The sequence below is a fragment of the Lutra lutra genome, chromosome 3 (genome assembly GCF_902655055.1).
Source record: "Lutra lutra chromosome 3, mLutLut1.2, whole genome shotgun sequence".
NCBI lineage: Eukaryota > Metazoa > Chordata > Mammalia > Carnivora > Mustelidae > Lutra > Lutra lutra.
The window spans coordinates 7197188-7216944 of NC_062280.1; positions in this window are offsets into that span (position 1 = coordinate 7197188).

The following is a 19757-nucleotide window of genomic DNA, read 5'->3' on the forward strand; positions in this document are numbered from 1 at the left end:
TCAACTAGGGTCAAAGACTTGAAAACAAAATGTCAGCCTAAGAAATGTTTCTAATAAAATCATATAGAAAGGAAAAGTTTTCCAGAAATAAGCTTTCTTATCTTCTCTAAGGATGTAGAAATAATTGGGGTAGAATGCATAATCACATAGACTGACTGAATTCATGATTTAGGTAACGATTATTGTAGGGAATCAATAAGAGTAGGGAAGATGGATGGGTAGGAATTGATATGCCAGGTGACCTGTATGTCTCTCATCATTGGACAACTTGACCTGTACCTTAGATGTCATCTATTCTCCTTAATAATTATATATGATATGAATAAAAAACACAGATATCTAGAGTAAAATGGAGGAAAAAGTCTGGTTTAAAGAAAAGCAATCTTACTTTAAAAATTATTTTGTACCTTTCAAGCAGTTTATAAATATTTATCACAGTCTCTCATCAAAATTATCAATTGGCCATGAAAAAATGTGGGAGGTGTTTAATAAGCTTAGCATAGATACCTTAGTATTAATTAAAAATCATGTAATAAAATTATTCACTATATAAAAATGAAAAACAAAATATAGCAGGTGGATGATACTAGCAATTTAACAAAAGCAGAGCATGTACTAATAATTTGTAACTCTCTGTAATTATAAATTATATATTTCTGTACTTATATTACCTATAAGTGAATATAGGTAAACATTCTTAGGAATACATTTTCCATATTTTCTTTAAATGTCAATTTGCTACATTACTTTGAATTTAAATCATAAATCACCATAGTATGCATACTGCATGAAAATGACTTAAAGTTCAATTTTTGAATTGCCTCCTTAGCATGAAAATAAGATTTCAAAAATGTTAGTGCTTTGGGCACCTGGGTGGCTCAGTCAGTTAAGCATCTGACTTCAGCTCAGGTCACTGTTTTGGAGTCTTAGGATCAAGTCTTGCATCAGGATCCCCACTCAACTGGGAGTCTACCTCTCTCCTGCTCCTCCCTGTGCTCATGCTCTCTCTTTCTCGCAAATGAATAAATAAAATCTTAAAAAAAAAATAGTTAATGCTTGAGTGCTATTTTAAAAAAGAAGAAAAGAGAAAAACTGTCCTTAATGGGGCATCTGGTGGCCCAGTCAGTTGAGGGGCCGACTGTTGGTTTCCACTCAGATTTTGATCTCAGAGTCCTGGGATTGAGCCCCACATTAGGCTCCACACACAGCGTGGAGTCTGCTTGAGATTCTGTACCCCTCCCCCTTTACCCCCTCCCACAGCTCTAATGCACAAACTCCTCTCTCTCTCTCTCTCTCTCTCTCTCTGTAAAATAAATAAATAAATAAGATCTTTAAAACAAAACAAAATTGTCCTTAATGATTTTTTAAACAATCAGTATTGTTTTGAAATAACGTACTTTTTATATGCCTATTACAGATCAGTAAAGTCAACAGTAGTCACAGCTGGAACCATATAAGATTTTATCCACTTGCATTTTTTTAACTTGTTGATTAAAGAAAAATCGGTCTAATCATAATCTTTGATTCATTCCTGCTTTGACAGTGTTTTACTCAGGGATTTCACTTCTACTACTATGATTTGAATGAAATGTATTAAATGTTGCAGAAAATAACTACTGTCTGCAAAGTTTATTCAGGAATATGATTTTATTCACAACCTCAAACTAAATGTAAAGAAAGCAGAAGTTGATGCAAAAGTGATATTTTTCCACTCTATCAAAGTTTTTCTAAATTAAAAAAAAAAAAAAAAAAAAGAGCAACCCTTTTCCCAGCATTCAAAATGTCTGTTATAGAGACAAAATTGGAAATATAGTGAGCCTGATACTGGCATAGTTTGAGTGCAAGTTACGATCTCACAAATATAATATACATTTCTTTATCTCCTGGGGAATTTTCTGTCTAAAAGAGTAGACCAATATCATGAGGGATATCTGGGTTAAGTTTGGGCTGTATATGTAAAATCTTGTCACAGGGAAATAAAAGTGTGTATGACATGCTAAACATTGTAGAATTTAGGAGATTTAACTACCAATGTTAATGAGTATTTGTGTTGAATATATAAATATTTGATTTTCAGAAATACCATAGGGGGGAAAAAAGTAGTGCAGCTTTATACAACATCCACTTCTCTCCCTTTAAAATTTTCCATAAAAATATTGCAAAACATTTAAAACATCTTATAAAAATCTGTCCCAATTTTAAAAGTGAGTATTTCTGCCTGAAATATGGCATATTGTATTAGTTTTCTATTGCTTCTGTAACAAATGACCACACATTAGTGACTTAAAGCCCAGTTTAGTGATTTACAATAACACAAATGTATTGTTTATGGTTCTAGAACTTGGAAGTCTGACAAAGGTCTCACTGAACTAATATTAAGGTGTTGGCAGTCTCTAGGAGGGAATCCATTCCCTTACCTTTCTTAGTTTTTAGAAGCCGTCCACATTCCTTGGCTCATAGGACCCTTACTTACTCCATGTCTGAGGCCAGCATAGTCAATTCATTCTGACTTTTCCTTCTGTGGTCATATCTCTTTCTGACTCTATCCAGGAAAAGTTATCTGTTTTAAAGGACTCAAGTGATTTGTAGGCCCTCTCAGATAATCCAGGATAATCTTTCTATCTCAAGGTCCTTAACCTTTATCACATCTGCAAAAATCTCTTTTGCCATATAAAGTAACATTCATAGTTTCCAGCTCTAGGGATCTGATATTAATATCCTGGGCAGAGGTAGGAATTACTCTGCCTATCACACAGATGTTTAAAGCATTACAGTTTTTTATATGCATGCTTTGGAAATATGATCTGTCAAAGAGTGGTATCTAAAAGAAAATAAAGTATTGGTAGATCTATAGGTATAAATATATGTATGTTTTTTGTGCCTTGGAGGTTGAGATAGAACTTAACAAAGATATATGCCTAACATATGAATTAAACAAAAAAATAATTAATTATATAGTTTTTTCTAAGCTCATGCTCTCACTGCTACCAACTTTAGATTACAATTGGAGGACAAATATATCATCTAAATTAATTTAATTTTTTTTTTTTACCTCTTAAGTTATTTTCATTTTCTCCTCAACCCATTCATTTAATACAATTTCTTTTGAACAACATTAATGACTATAAACACGAAAGCCTTATTTGGTTTTATAAATGAAGCAAAACAAATATAAATAACCTATCGTACTTGAAAGGATTTTCTCTACTTAATTGAAAACAAACGGAACCTAAGCTAAATTAAATGAATGTTTAATCTTTCATTCCCAACACAAAGCTTATTAGTTGGTGCAAGTGTGTACATAGTTATAAACAGAAGAAAGAAGCAGTTGATTGCCTTAAGTTTGGGGAAGTTTAAGCTTAACAATTTGAAATGTCAATAAGAAGAAATAAAGAATTGCATTTTAAGCAGTTCAGAATATTTTTAAATGAATTTCTCAGTGTCTGCTTATGACTGTGTGGGTTTAGTAAAGAATGAGTATATCTGCTTGCAAAGAGTTCTTAACTTGATGCTTTTCTGAGGGTTTTTCTAAGAACATAAAGTGACTTTCTATTTAAATGAAACAGAATAGTAAAGGGGATTGAGCAAGCTCTCGTCAAGGACAATATGTTCATGCTATAATTCTTTTAAGAACTACCTTATCATTTGCTGTGACAATTTCAGAGGCTTTTAACATGGGTTTTCACAACTGTAAGTTCATTTTCCTATACCTGGATAATTTATTTCTCCCACTCCAAATCTGCCAGAGAGTTAAAGTTATCCAAATCTAAGTTATTCACTTAGATTAAAATTTAAAATGTATTAGCTCTTTTCCTTCCAGTGAAGACTGGAATATCTCTTTTATTCCTTCTCCTCATAAGTACATACATATTTGAGGGTTTTAGGAGCATCAGGGAGAGGTGAATGATCCTTGGCTGTAAGGTCCATACTAAGATCTGAGGCAGCTTTCACTCTCACAACTTGGGCTCAGCTACAGGACTCAAGTGAGATGCTCTGAACTTGCCTCACATGTCCACCTCCTTAGGACCTCCATGCAGGGTCTATCACAAAACTGCTGACCTTTCTCCAATATCCTGGGAACTTTCCACTGTCCAGAGTGCCAGGTGGGAAGGAGAACATAAGTTTCTCCTCTTCTCAGATCCCCACACCTTAGTGTGCATTCTTCCCCATCCTGGGGATTTCTATTCTTAGAACATTTTAGGTCAAATTCAAGCACTTCTAGACATGCCTCAAGAATGCAACCACTGATTGTTGTGAAAAATGGTCAATTTGAAATCTAATAAATGTTAGAAAAATTTAAGTTAGTAGATATGATCAATGCAGAAACAAAACACTTAGTACATTTATTAAATTGAGGTGAATATATTTTAACATATGTGTTCACATATTGTATGCCTTATGTCCAGAATCATCTGTGGCAGGAACACTACCCAGAAATCTAACAAAGGCACATAATACTGTTACAATGCAGGCTACCCACTCTGCGATATGCCTGATTCGAAATGTTCTGTCTAAGAACGAGACTTGATGAATCTTTGAGTTCCACTTCTGCCATTTTTAACTTCTATATTTCAGTGTCTAATATTGTGCCTAAAATATATCAGATACCATATTATTATAAGGATGTATTTTCTATTATAAGGATATTATTATATTATAAGGATGAATGGTCTCATAAATAAAGTGTGACTACCTCAACAAATAAATGAATAAGTAGGAAGGAGACAAGGTATACTATTACTCTATATTTAGAGATAATTTAAAAAAACTAGAGGGGTGCCCAGGTGGCTCAGGGTTAAGCATCCTACTCTTGGTTTCAGCTCACAGGGTCATGATCTCAGGGTCATGAGATCGAGCCCCATGTGGGGCTCTGCACTCAGGGCAGAGTCTGCCTGGGATTCTTTCCCTCTTCCTCATCTTCCTCTCCCCACCCCTCAGTCTCTCTTTCTAGCTCCAAAATAAATAAATAAATAAATAAATAAATAAATAAAATCTTTAAAAAGAGAAAGAAAAAAAGAAAAAAAATAGAGGTAATTGGAAGATAGTCTTGGAATAGAGAACTAAATATAATTGTAAAATTTTGTTGAATTGTGAAAACAAAGGACAGAATCAGACTCTCCTTCCTGAAGCAGGTAGACTAAGCTGGATTGTCACAAAGAGTCAGGAAAATAACATGGTTAATAAACTATGGTCAAATCCAAATGTTGATAGCCCAGGATTAAAACACAGGCAAGATGCAGAGTTGCTTTGGGAAAAGCTTTCTATTAAGGGTGTTTTTATTTTGTTAGTCTTGTTTGGTGAGACATCTACCCAATTACAATGAAGAAGTGAGATTTTTGCCAGAGTCCTGGAAGTACTTTGTATTGATCTGACTCTAGCTAGAGTACTTGGTTCATATCTGAACATTTCATTTAGGCAAACTGAAGCACATCAGAAGAGTGAAAAGAAATAGAAAAAGCTGGCAAACAATGAAATTCAAGAAATTTGTAGGAGGTTGAAAAGAAGCTTAATGGGGATTTGACAGCCATTTAAAAATATTTGAAGAGCTGTAGTGTAGAAAATGTTTATTAGACTTGTTGATCAACGTAGTACTGTAGGACAAGCAGTTGGTAATTTTAGGAGGGCAGATTCTAGCTAAAATTAAGTGGGGCTTTTAAAAAATTAGAGCTGAATAATTTAAATAGAAAAAACCATGTTATAAAATATTAAATGTTCTAGGTAAAGGCTTGAAATCATCTATAAAATGTCAAAGAAGGAATATTTGCATTGAGTAAAAATGGGAGTAGAAGAGTTCAGGCAGCTTTAAATTCTAAGATTCTACACTGTCATTCTATAAAACTTCTTCAAAAGAAGGTTTTGATGAGCTTGTGTTGATGCTCAGTATTTTCATCAAAGTTGGCCCCCAGTACTCTTCATTTAATGGAGACAGAGAATAGAGATATAAAAGAAAGTCTATTTCTCCATATATATCTGCCACCCTCACCACATAAATTCTTTATAATAGAGTCTTCAAATTTGTGGTCCAGAGAAAACAAGTACACACAAATCAGGGTTTTAGGGAGTTTGTGCTCAGAATTTGGATTTATTCTTCTACAAGTCTTTAAAACAAGCTATTAACTTTGAAAAAGCAGAACAAATTTAAAGAATTTACACAATCTGATTGCAAGTCTTACTATGAATTTACAACAATTGACACAGTTTGCAACTAAAATAAAAATAGATATAAAGGTCAGTAGACTAGGGAATCTACAAATAGACATATATGCATATATACTGCAAAATTATCTTTTATAAAAGTACTAAAGTAAATCAATGAAGAAGATAGTCCAAATGGTGCTAGTGCTTGAACATTTGGACGTTTGTTAAATAACAAACAAAACAAACAGAAACCCGTTATCCTTTAGTTTAACTCATAAACAGAAATTAACTTAAAATGAAACGTAAAGCTAAATTTATGAGCTACAACTATAAAACTACTAGAGGAACCTATAGAACATTTTGTGACCTATAATTAAGCAAAGATTTCTAGAAAGGATACAAAAAGCACAAACATAAAATTTTTTAAAAATTGATAAATCAAACTTCATTAAAACTAAAATCTACTCTTTTAAAGAAACTACTAAGAAAATGAAGAGACAAACCATAGACTTGGATGAAATATTTGCATAATACTTACATGATAAATAATGCATTAAAAATAATGAAGTCCTTTTACAACTCAACAATAAAAGATAAACAATTCAAGTAAACAATGGGCAAAAGATCTGAGCAAACACTTTATCACAGAAACTATACTGTTTGCAAATAAGTCCATAAAAAGATGTTCAGAATCATTAAACTTCAGGGAAATGCAAACTAAAACCACAATAGATTGCTCTCCATACTTACTAAATGGCAACACACACACACACACACACACACACACACACACACTCACATACTCCCTGACTCTGCCAAGCACTAGAAAGGATTAAAAACACTAGAGAGGATTAAAAGCAAACGGAGCTCCTAGATATTGCTGGTGGTGATGAAAAATTATAAGGCCACTTGAAAAAAATTTTGGAACTATTTTATCTAGTTAAACATTCCCTTATCATAAAACCCAGAAATCCTACTTTTTGGTATCTACCCAGGAAACCTGAAAACATATACCTACACAAACACTTTGATCTGAATGTTAATAGTAGGTTTATTCATATTTGCCAATGGCTTAAACAATTCAAATGTCCATCTACCAGGGGATAAGCACACAGTAGTTTGTCCATATGACGAGGTTCTACTCATAAGTAAAAATAGATGGACTATTAATACTTGTAACAGCATGGATGAATTTCAAATGTTTTGTGCTAAATTGAAGAACCCACACAAAAAAGCTACACAGTGATGATTCTATTTATATGACATTTGGAAAATGCAAACTAGAGAAAAAAAATCAAATAATGGTTGAAGTGGGAGAAGAGAGTAGAGGAAGAGAACTGACCTCAGTGGGCACAAAGAAACTTTTTGGTTTAACAGACATATTCTCTATTTTGATAGGGGCAGTGTTTACAGAAACATATGTGCTCATAAAATCTCATCAACCTGAACTAAAAAAAAAAAAAATTAATTTTACTGTATGTAAATTATAGCTCAATAAAGCTTTCCTAAAGATAACACACACAGAAAACACACAGTATCTATACAAAAACAATAACTGATCAATATCTTATAATGAGTAACAATAGGCCAGAAGAAATGTAATAGTATCTTTAAATGCTAAGGGAAAATACATGTCAACTTATAATTTAAATAACCACCTAATCTCTTTCTAAGAACGGGGCACAGTATGAATATTACTACATAAATAGAAAAGATAGCAAATAGAAACCCAGTCAAAGAACTACCAAAGAATGTGTTTCAGTAGGAAGAAAATTAAATGTAAGAGAAAGGAGTCAGCTACGTGATATACATGCAAAGCATACCGAACAGAACCTGGAGTGACACTAAATATTGCTATAATATGTAAACATCATGAAGCTTAGTCTTAAGAATTGGATTGTTTTTGATCCCTCCCTATGTACTATTCTGACATCAGAAATAGCCTTAAGTGAATGCACGTTAGATTTAATTCCTTGTTTAAGATATATACTAAACCATAATTTATCCTAATGCTGTCACATTGTCTTACAATTAATTTTCTCTAATCATGTGTTTCTATTCACCAAGCCTTGCACATTACATACAGTGTCATCAATTATCAGTAAACTCTGAAGCATTAATTTGCTCTTCGAGAATTTTAAGATTTTTTTATTTTTCCTGGCCTTTCAGAGCGTCATTCTCTCCAACCATACTCTAGCCTCAGGACTTTTGCACTTCCTATTCCCTCTGCCTGGAGTACTGTCTCCTCAGAGTGTTACATGACTGGCTCCTTCATGCCATTTAGGTACTAGGTCTGACATCCCCTCCTCAGAGAAGCCTTCCCCAGCTTGTCTGAAGAAGCCCCACACTGTTGTTCCCTACCACAGCTTTCTTTTTTCCCCTCACACTTTTCACTAACTAAATTTGTCATTATGTATTTGTTTACCTGTTTATTGTTTATGTCTCCCATTCATCTCCTAGGTGAGCTCCATAAGGGCATGAAGTTGCTTGTCTTAAATACCATATGATTTTACTCATATGTAGAATTTAAGAAACAAAACAGATGAACACATTTAAATCAAAAGTTCTTAAAACCTTGATTGAGAGAAAATGTTTATGGACATTTGGCTAAATGGTATGCTGCTTGTACATTGTTCTAGGTATTCTAAAACACATCCAAAGAGAAGTATATCAGTATCAGATGAGACTATCCATTCAAAGACTTTGTATTATTCATTTTCAAGCAGGTAAAATAATTTGGAAGATTTGTAAAGTACAATTAACTGACTGCTTCTAATGGGTATATGTGTAAAATACAGTATGATGAATATGTATAAAATGCTGAACATGATAACTTCAGAATATGCATACTTAAAAATAGAATATTTGTGAAAAATAATCATACTGTGCCATAAAATAATGAATTACAAATTTCGAAAAAGTTTATTCAGATTATATTCATTTAGCACAATAGTATTATTTGTAATAAGTAACAAGAAAAGAAGCTGGAAATCACCATACAATTATTAACCCCCTTAATTCCAAATAAATTAGGTAAGAAAGAATATATTATATGAAAATCAGCAAATACTTAGTAACTAACAATAAACAATAGGACATATAAAAAATTCGATAGTGCAGGTGAACAGTACTTAAGGGGGGGCAACTTATGTCCTTTTTAATGGCTTATATTCAAAAAGAAGAAATACTTAAAACTAACAAACTAAACATCCATCTCAAGAATATAAAACAATGAATAGCAAAATAAAACTGAAAACAAGATATTGAGTAAAATAAAGATAGAAGAAATTAATAAAATGGAAAAAAATACCCTACAGAGTCAAAAGTGTGTTTGTTTAAAAAGATCAATAAAATGATAAAATTCAGGAAAGTTTAATAAAAAAAAAAAGCAAAGTTGCAACTGGTCAATAAAGTAAAAAGCTCTTGGCTGTAGATGCCACTGATACTAAGATGAAGTTTTATCATGAATAACATTGTCACTGTATTTTAAAACTTGGAGAATATAACACAGAGAATTTATTCTAGAAGAAATGCATTATCTGAATAACTCTAAAATATATTGAAAGGGTAATTTTTTTTTAAAGATTTTTATTTATTTGTCATAGAGAGAGAAGCGAGAGTGAGCACAGGCAGACAGAGTGGCAGGCAGAGGCAGAGGGAGAAGCAGGCTCGCTGCCAAGCAAGGAGCCGGATGTGGGACTCGATCCCAGGACGCTGGGATCATGACCTGAGCCGAAGGCAGCTGCTTAACCAACTGAGCCACCCAGGCGTCCCTGAAAGGGTAATTTTAAGTCCCAAAAGAAATATCCAGGTTCAGATGGTTTTATCAAGAGTTATAACCAAAATGAAAGAAATAGATTTCCAAGCTTGCAAACTACTCCAGGTGATATAAAAAGAATTACACCTCACTTTATTATTTAAGACTATCGTAATTTAAACATCACAAAGGCCGGAAGGAAAATAATAATTACTGGACAATCTCACTAGAAAGTATAGATGCAAAGAGTCCAAACAAATCTAGGAAATCAAATCCTACTGCATATGGAAAATGAATACCCCTTAAAAACATGGAGTTCATTCCAAGAACGCCAGGGCGATTTTAATATCAGAAAATCAGTAAGTATAACTTAGCACCTTATCAAATAAAAATCAGTGACATGAAAAGTGCATAAGAGCAGGGCGCCTAGGTGGCTCAGTCGGTTCAGTGTCTGCCCAGTGGGAAGCCTGCTTCCCACTCCCCCACTGCCCTGCTTGTGTTTCCTCTCTCCTCATATGTCTCTCTGTCAAATAAATAAAAATCTTTTCAAAAAGTGCATGAGAGCAATGGCTAAAATTTAATTTATTCTTAGAACTTTGGGAATTCAAAGAGATTTTACTAACTTTGAGGAAGATTATTCATAAATTTTTTCCTTAATTAGGAGGTGTTGAAACCTTTTCTTCTCAAGTAAAGAGCAAGGGGAGGGTGACTACTCTGGTAGGTAACTTCTGTTCAAATGGTATTTAATGCATTCATTATAACTCAAATAGCAGTTATATACAACATGTTCTTAGGATTAACAAAATTCTCTATACTTAACGATCACTGATATTTTTTCTCATTTTTTTTTTTTATCTGTTTCTCTTACTCTTTTTGCCTTTCTCATTTTGGTCTCTTTTTTTCATCATATTTCCTAGAATTCTATTTTATTAGAATTTTCTAAGAACTAACTTCTGAATTTATTAATCTGTTTACTTTATCATATAGGTTTTCTGTAATATACTTCTTAATATTTGCTTAAATTTATTTGTTTTTATAAAATTTAAGATACTTATTTAATATTTTAATATTTATCAAATTGAGTTTTGAGAAGCATAATTATTTCACATTTAAAAATTTAAAAATACATTGTTTAAGCAAACATATCAGCAAATTACAAATACTGTTTTTAAAATTTAAGTAAAGAACTATGAAAATTCAAGATTGCATTCATTTTACTTGTTAGATATTTTTAAGTTTTATTTTAGTCAAATATATAATCAGTTTTGTATATAAATTGCACATGTTATAAAAATTAAGTATATGAAGTTAATTATATCTATTCACACTTTATAATTCCATTACCAAGCATTATATATTTATTCTCAATTTAACATATAAAAAAATTGTGTTGGAATAGTCTGTGAACATTATTTTTGTATTTATTCCTATGTATCAGTCTTTACCTTATATACTGTTTTAAAGATTTTATTTATTTATTTATTTATCTATTTGAGAGAGAGAGCGAGCAGGGGGAAAGGCAGAGGGAGAGGGAGAAGAGAATCCCAAGTGGACTCCATGCTGTGTGTGTACCCAATGTGGGGCTACATTCCATGCCCCTGGGATTGTGACCTGAGTTGAAACCAAGAGTCAGATGCTCAAGAGACTGAGCCCCCCAGGCAACCCTACTTTACATATGTAATAGTACAAAAATTTGTATATTCTTTACGTCTTTGTGTTTTGAGTGCTTATCAACACATAATAGTATAAAATGACATGACTTCTTGTAATAATTAACCATTCAACATAATGCAGTATGTTCAATTCTAGGAATATAGGACAATACTAGATACATACATTTGATAGAAACATTTAAACAGACTGTGGCAATTATGGACAATTATCTTTCATTATCAATTCTGATGAACTTCATATTATAACTGGCTCATAATGCATACATAAAAATCACATAAAAACTGTATTTCTTGCAGAGAATCTGAATTAAATATGACCCTAGTGAAGTGCTTAAAGGAGTTACAGTAGCAGCTGGTTATAGTTTCTCATTTATTAGTCAAAAATCTTAAGGCACTGGAGATATTTTATAAAATGTAATAATTGCTTCCCCATCTGCAAAATAGTGTTTGTACCAGAATAATAACTACGATCCCTTATAACTCTAATTATAGCTATCTATTGGCAGTTAAAATTTAAAATATGTCTCTATTTTTTCCCTTTTTTATATTTAACTAGCTAACATGGCCATCATTAGTTTCAGAGGTAGAGTTCAGCAATTCATCAGTTGCATACAATACCCAGGGTTCCTCATATCACATGTCCTCCTTAAAGCCCATCACCCAGTTGCCCCATTCCCCCAACCCTCTCCCCTCCACAACCTTCAGTTTGGTTTCTGTAGTTAAGGGTCTCTCGTGGTTTGTCTCCCTCTCTGATTTCTCACCCTTCTGCTTTCCCTCCCTCCTGCTATGGTCTTCTGCACTGTTACTCCTATTCCACATGTGAGTGAAACCATAGGATAATTGTTTGTATCTGATTGGCTCATTTTGCTCAGCTTAATGCCCTCCAGTTCCATATGTTTCTGAAGAAATTTGAAAGAATTTGGTTGATTTCAAGTGAATTTTTCTTGGAGTGTGCTTTTCAGTCACAGGAAGGACATGGCAGGGTAAGAGAGGAAGCGGCCTGAAGAATAAATGCATGAGCCATTAGAGAGACCTCAGCAGCTCACACCAGCTTATTGTAGAGTATCAGAAGCGAGACTCCATCTTCTGTCTTTAACAAAATGAAATGATTTCATTAAGAGGGCTAATATAAGCAACAGATGACACAGGCTGCAAGGTTTTTGGTTGCTTTACTTAGCTGTGAGGATGCAGAAAGAATTCAGAAATACTGTTCGTGTCTGTTCCCATTATGCACCCACCTATTAATTTATAGATAGGAGAGGAAGCCTGCAGAGAGTTCACGTCCAAGGTTGATCTCTTCAAAGGTTCTAATACATGACAAGAGGATGCAGTGCTGATTTCAAGTGATAACAGACTGAGGAGATATGACTGAAACAAATGGTCTCTCTAAAGAAGTTTTCCAAATAAAATCTATCAAGTAAGATTGAACGCTTTCAGAATACAGTGTCTTTTGGGGTACTATCATTTTCAAACAGGGATAAAAATAAATTACATCATTTTTTCAATCCCTTACTACCTGTTCTGTACAAGCAGAAAGGTTTTCCAGTCTCTGAATGTGACAAGTCACCCACTGAAGCCAATTTCATTGGTTGCTGATTCTGGATTCTTCTGTTTTCAAAGCTAATTTTTCTCTGAAAATTAGAGTTGGAAGCCAAGGCAAAGGGGGCAGAAGATAATGTGAAATTGGGGCTTGTAGACATCAGGATTCTCAGGGGATGTGGCCAACTTAATGCATCTAGGTAAAGTTCCGCCTGGTCTAAAAATCTTTCAACAAAACTGGCAGCATATAGAGATACACATGATTTAATAACTCTTTTTTTTTAAAGATTTTATTTATTTATTTGACAGACAGAGATTACAAGTAGGCAGAGAGGCAGGCAGAGAAAGAGGAGAAAGCAGGCTCCCTGCTGAGCAGAGAGCCCGATATGGGGCTCAATCCCAGGACCCTGGGATCATGACCTGAGCCAAAAGCAGAGGCTCTAACCCACTGAGCCACCCAGGTGCCCCAATTTAATAACTCTTTGATGCTGAGTCTATCATAAGAAATAAAATGGAAATCTTCCACTGTGATATTTTATGCTTTCAGTGACCTAACTTTATGACAAAATTAAAGTCATAAAAAATATATAAAGTTAAATATAATTGGAACACCTGGGTGGAAAAATGTTTATAAATGGCATTACTGCCTTAACTCTAACAACATGAGCAGAACTACTATAATCATGTTCAGTGGTAATATGGAACCATATGTGGTGAAATAAAATACAGGACAAATATACAAATACATCTGCTGCTCCAGATTTTCAGCCTTTTAACACTCAGAGATGTCTGTTTGGGGTCTGACTCTGACTATATCCTACTGTTTTATGTATTTTTCTGTAATTTTGTGAGATTAACAGGGCCAGCTTACAGATCTCTGCTAAATGTTAATTCTTTCCTCAACTTTTAGAGTATTGGGGCTGTAGCACTCTTTTTCTGAATGAGCAACCCTCAAAAGCAAACTGGTTTGGCACCATCTTAGGCACTTAGTTAATTGTTTTAAAGTCCTTTACTTCTCAGCCTAATGTCTAAGCTTCTGTATGGAAAATTCCATGTTTCTTTAAAATGTCTTAAAATTTTTGTTGTTGAATTCAGGTACTCTAATTAATTAACTAATTAATTAATGTAATTTTAGTTGATATATTGTAGCAACTCTGGAGAGAGACTCCTCCACCATAGAGCTTATTATTTAGTGACTTCACAGGACTAGTTCAGGGAACTCTATTTCCCCCGCAACCGCTAATGTTGTTCCTCAAACAGCACCACCTTGGGTGTGCGAACAGACTTATTGACCAAGAAGGATGGCTATCATTTTGCCAGGCTCTTTCTGACTGTAGCTTTCTTTGATTTTCCCACTAAGCTTCTGGCTCATCTTCTATTTTATAGAACCTATACGGTAACCTCTATTAACTGGCATATTATTCTCTATTGCACTTGACAATGCTCTGGGGTATCAATTGTTTCATAGTTGATTCAATTAGAATTGAACCCTTTTTGCAAATGCAGAGTGTTGCCAATCTCCAAACATTCCTCTGACTAGAGGGGCAGTCCTCTTACTTGTCTCTTTCCCTGATTCTCTCTCTTAAACTTCTTGGTGATCTACCATTATTTCTATTTCTATTAATATGGAGCTACCAATCTCTCTTCATTACTCAACAAGAGATATTTCTTGTTTTCAACACGACATTTAAGAATAAACTTCCCTATGTTCTGCCCCAAATAAGGTCAGCCCCTATTTTGGGCAAGCTATGGACTTATCTGTTTTTACAGTTTGCTTTTTTCTCTAGTCCAAGACTCTAAGCAATTGCACCAAAGCCAAGGGCAGGGATAGTAGCCACTTCTCCCTGTGTAACACCATTTCTCTATAAATAGTTTGAGGGGTAGCAATGGTAGCACTGTTCTCAGTTTGGCCCTCCTAGTATAAAATTTGTGACCTGTGAACAACATGGGATGGGTGCAGTTGTGGTCAAATATTCTCAATAAGCTGCACCTGGTTAGAGGTAGACATTCTGTGAATGGGGCTAGATATTCTGGTCCTCTCCCTCTCATCCATGCCTCTTTCAAATAAAGTCACTACAATATAGAACTGAGTGGTATGAGAGATGTCGGGCACCTGCCTCTCTTGGGGTAAAACCATAGCAATAGCCTGAAAGCTGGGAGGAGAGGGAATCCTGTTTTCTTGACCACATGCACCCAGAGTAGAGATGCCATCACACTTAGCTGGAGTAGAAAGGGGAGGAATGGAAGAATTATTGTTCAAATGCCAGATACTGACTATTCTTAATGAAAGTTAGTAGATTTTCTTAAATAAATGTTTATTCATTTACTTTGTGCCCTTAAGACAGTTTTTAATATTTCAAAATTTACATATAAATAATTTAAGTTTTAATTTTTAAATTATACTTTAAATTTTTCAAAAATAATTTTTACTGTTTAAATAATTTGTTTCACTAGGGAGAGGATTCATTGAACATCTCACACCATCATTCCGGATATGCCCAACTTTTTTGGTGACTTACTCTTTTCCATTTTGTGGTCATGTTTCTATTTTTTTTTTTTAAGATTTTTTTTTTAATTTATTTATTTGTCAGAGAGAGATGGAGAGAGAGCAAGCACAGGCAGACAGAATGGCAGGCAGAGGCAGAGGGAGAAGCAGGCTCCCCGCCAAGCAAGGAGCCCGATGTGGGACTCGATCCCAGGACGCTGGGATCATGACCTAAGCCGAAGGCAGCTGCTTAACCAACTGAGCCACCCAGGCGTCCCTCATGTTTCTATTTTTATTTAAGACACAGGACAGTAGAGCAAACCAAAGGGTGATAATGTGATGAGAAGCACAGTGATAGCATTCTCAAACCAGCTAAAACCTGTATTCTCAGACTCCATGAATTTCTTCAGTCAAGCTTTCTGAAGAATCCAATACTTACAGCCTTGACCCAAGCCCCCCTACTTTGGTCCCTACACTGGAACTCTTCTGACCAAAGAGGGAAGTATTACAGGCCAGCACCTTCTATCCGGAACTCTCCAGACCATGAACTAAATCAAACTCTCCAGGTCTCACTGATCTGCCAGATACAGGAAGATTCTATCCCAGAAAAGTGTGTGGTAGCTGGATGGGAATTGGGAAATAAGAGGGATTATGGACACATTCAAGCTGCCATCACTCAGAATTTCTTTGAAGAACCTGTTCCTTGTGGGTAAATGATTACCATAATTTATATAATTACAAATAAAATTAATATACAGATAAAAATTCAAAGTGAGGATAAAGGAGAGGAAATGTTCAGAAAATACCTGGCTCTAGATTTGTTAAGTGAATTCAGGATGAGATTTTTTAACAGTAACTTTCCTATTTGCCTAACAGAAATTTACGATCTCTTGTAGGTGATGAATTTCATACTCATTTACCCGGTGGACCTTCATTTTGAAACACAATTAGAGAAATGTGGATATAATTTAATTCCATGCTTAAAATAAGCCACATATGCAATAATGTACCAACCAAAGTTTATGAGCAAGATCCATCAATTTGCTAGACAATATGAAATCATTATATTAATATAATATTCATTTTCTAAAGTTGAAACTATTCACATATTTTACTTCTTGTGACCAGTAATATTATCATATTTCTCAATCTATAAGCACATCAATTTTAGTTATTCAAATAATTCTACTACCACATGCTCTCAGAATGATTTGTTATCTAAACAATAGAATTCATTTTGAAAAAATACATATAACTAAACTTTTTTCACTTGTTATCAATATGTAAAATAAGATGTTTTTGCTTTTTATTTCATTCAAATTCCCTGATCAAATCATCTTTTTGCATAATGCATTTCTTTTCTATTGCCAGTTTAACATCAATTTTAATGCCTAATAACAAAGCAAACAATTCTCTCTAGCTCTACTAGAAACTTCATGGTATTTTGTGATAATTTCTGTGCTGCTGCAGAAACAAAGAAAATATTCAGCAAAAATTGAAGTTTAAGCAATAAACTATATGAAAAATAATGGAAAAACAAAGTAATTTTGGAACAAAACTAAGTTATTTCAGTGAATTAATTTAAACAATTTATTTAAAATTTGAAAACTAGCAAGAGCAAACTCCATCAAATAAGAGACTCTGGGATTCAGAATTATATTGCTATTACAAATACATAGGAAACATCAAAGTAAATCAATTATTCAAACTTACTTATTTTTTTTTTTTTAGATTTTATTTATTTATTTGACAGAGAGAGGGGACACAGCCAGAGAGGGAACACAAGCAGGAAGAGTGGGAGAGGTAGAAGCAGACTCTGCACTGAGCAGGGAGCCCAGCAAGGGACTCGATCCCAGGACCCTGGGATCATGACCTGAGCCAAAGGCAGATGCCTAACAACTGAGCCACCTGGGCTCACTTGTCCCCAAACTTACTTAATTTCAATAAAAACAAAAACTATAAACGTTTCTAGCTTTGTTACCTGTGTTTATGTTCTAACTTTGATTAAGGTTGCTAAGTATTTGAAATAATCACTAAAATCTTAAGACTCATAAAAATATTTTTAAAGAAAACTGTTAGGTTGGTAGAAAAAAACTGCTTGAAATATTTTAGTCATATATGGGAGTGTTCTTTAATATTTACATATGAATATAATACAAAACCTAAAAATGGGTTGAGTATTTAAGGCTCCAAGTTTTAATCACATGATCTTAGACACTGAACAAATTCAATTAAGCTGCTGAATGTTTCCAATTTGCTTCATGGCAATGATAATTATTCAATCTCCTTATTCCATCTTGGATGGTATGTGCTATTTGAGAGATCATTCCTACATAAACCCACAGCTTCCTAAGTACCTGTCCTTCTCTGGCCCTAAAAGCTAGTTCAGGTGGGGCTTAGAGCAGGCCAGAATAGTTGGTGAGCTCATATCCTCAGGAATAACTCTCAAATAATGAAAACATACCAGCTTCCTTGGTCTTTGGTGGGACACGTTTGAAGTGTGTTTCACAAATAGATGTTTAGAGTTTTCCTATAAAGATTAAACTCAATTGCACATCCTGATCATGAACCCCAACTTCTCTGATTTGCCCTCCCTTCCTTGACCCACTTCCATACTTTCTCACCACACTACACTCCTTATCTCTTATCCTAACTCTCATCAGGGTGCTTTGTCATGAGGTACAAAGGAAAAGAGAAGCACTGTCATACACAGGGTCTAACACTTGAAAGACAGTAGGGCCAATAAAGTTAAAATAATTGGAGATTCAGTTCTCTGCTTTTATTATTATTATTATTATCATTATTATTATTATGTTCAGTTAGCCAACATATACTGCATCATTAGTTTTTGATGTAGTTTTAAATGATTCATTAGTTGTGTATAACGTCCAGTTCTCATCACAACACATACTGTCCTTAATACCCATCACCCAGTTACTCCATCCCCCCCAACCCCTCCCTTCTGTAACCCTCAGTTTGGTTCCCAGAGTCCAGAGTCTCACATGATTTGTCTTCCTCTCTGATTTCTTCCCCTTCAGTTTTCCCTCCCTTCCCCTATGGTCCTCCATGCTATCCCTTATGTTCCACATATAAGTGAAACCATATGATAATTTTCTTTCTCTGTTTTGCCTATTTCACTCAGCATAATCCCCTCCAGTTCCATCCATATCGATGCAAATGGTAGGTACTCACCCTTTCTGATGGCTGAGTAATATCCTATTGTATATATGAACCACATCTTCTTTATCCATTCGCCTGTTGAAGGACATCTCAGGTCCTTCCACAGTTTGACTATCGTGGCATTATTGCTATGAACACTGGGGTGCATGTGCCCCTTCTTTTCACTACATCTGTATCTTTGGGGTAAATGTGTAGTAGTGCGATTGCTGGGTTGTAGGGTAGCTTTGTTTTTAATATCTAGATGAACCTCCATACTGTTTTCCAGAATGGCTGTACCAGCTTGTATTCCCACCAACAGTGTAAGAGGGTTCCCCTTTCATCCTCGCCAACATTTGTTGCTGCCTGTTTTGTTAATTTTTGTTATTCTAACTGGTGTAAGTTGGTATGTCACTGTGGTTTTGAATTTTTAACTACTTTTTTTTTTAAAGACAGTATTCAATGGTCAGCTTCAGACAGTAATTAACTCAAGACACACTATGAAAGCCAGAAGACCTCCATGGCAACGTTTAAGGATACCTTATTTCCCTCAGCTGGAGTACAGATTGTACTGGAAATAAAACTGAAAATTTAATTGTAAAACTGATAAAAATTACGTAGAAAACACTCATCACCTAACAATCACTTATGCTAGAAGCAAGGCCTTAATAGTGAAGTAATGAAGGATTGATACCCTGAGGACTAGGATGGGGACATTTGAATGGATTCACTGGAATAGCTTAAAAACCCCTAAATTCCCTTCATATCTCCAGTCTGGCAGTAGCAGCCCCTTCCCTTGCCGATGAAGACTACTCCCAGCTACTACCACCGCCACCAGCAGTGACCGAATGTGAAGGAGAGGGAACACTTGAGATGAATGCCTCAGAGGATAACGCTCCTCTGCATCAAGTGTGTCTTTTCTTTCTCGTATTTTTTCCCACAAATCAACAGCTATGGCCAGTATTCAGCATGGCCTAAATGAAGATCCCATTATAAGGAGAAATCGATT